At 29.1% G+C, this 333-nt stretch overlaps 1 protein-coding gene across 1 annotated transcript in view; it reads left to right on the top strand.

Moving 5' to 3' along the window:
• The window catches only part of LOC109533890 (probable G-protein coupled receptor 158), a 173,633-nt gene that overhangs the window by 155,347 nt on the left and 17,953 nt on the right, over positions 1-333 (top strand). The gene's annotated exons all lie outside the window — the stretch shown is intronic.

The following is a 333-nucleotide window of genomic DNA, read 5'->3' on the forward strand; positions in this document are numbered from 1 at the left end:
TAGTTGGACAAACCGTCTACAAAATTAACCCAAATTCAAGAAATAAAAGTAATAAAAAATTCTTAGGTCCCTATGTTTTAATAGAAAAATTAGAGCACAACAAATTTAAAATAAAACACAAACTAAATGCAAATAGCAAACCTGAAATAATCCATATTAAAGAACTAAGAAAACCTTCCATTGTTACAGATTATCCATCTGTATCCACGCAGCAAAACTAGAAAACCCAATATACCACAAAATCAAAGACAATCCTGGCTTATTACCAATCAAATTAGGAAATGTACAAAATCAAATTGACACTTGGACTTTCATACAAATATTCGATGTAAC

The sequence above is a fragment of the Dendroctonus ponderosae genome, unplaced genomic scaffold, assembly GCF_020466585.1.
Source record: "Dendroctonus ponderosae isolate FM_Combo_2020 unplaced genomic scaffold, Dpon_F_20191213v2 Dpon_F_20191213_1, whole genome shotgun sequence".
Lineage (NCBI taxonomy): Eukaryota > Metazoa > Arthropoda > Insecta > Coleoptera > Curculionidae > Dendroctonus > Dendroctonus ponderosae.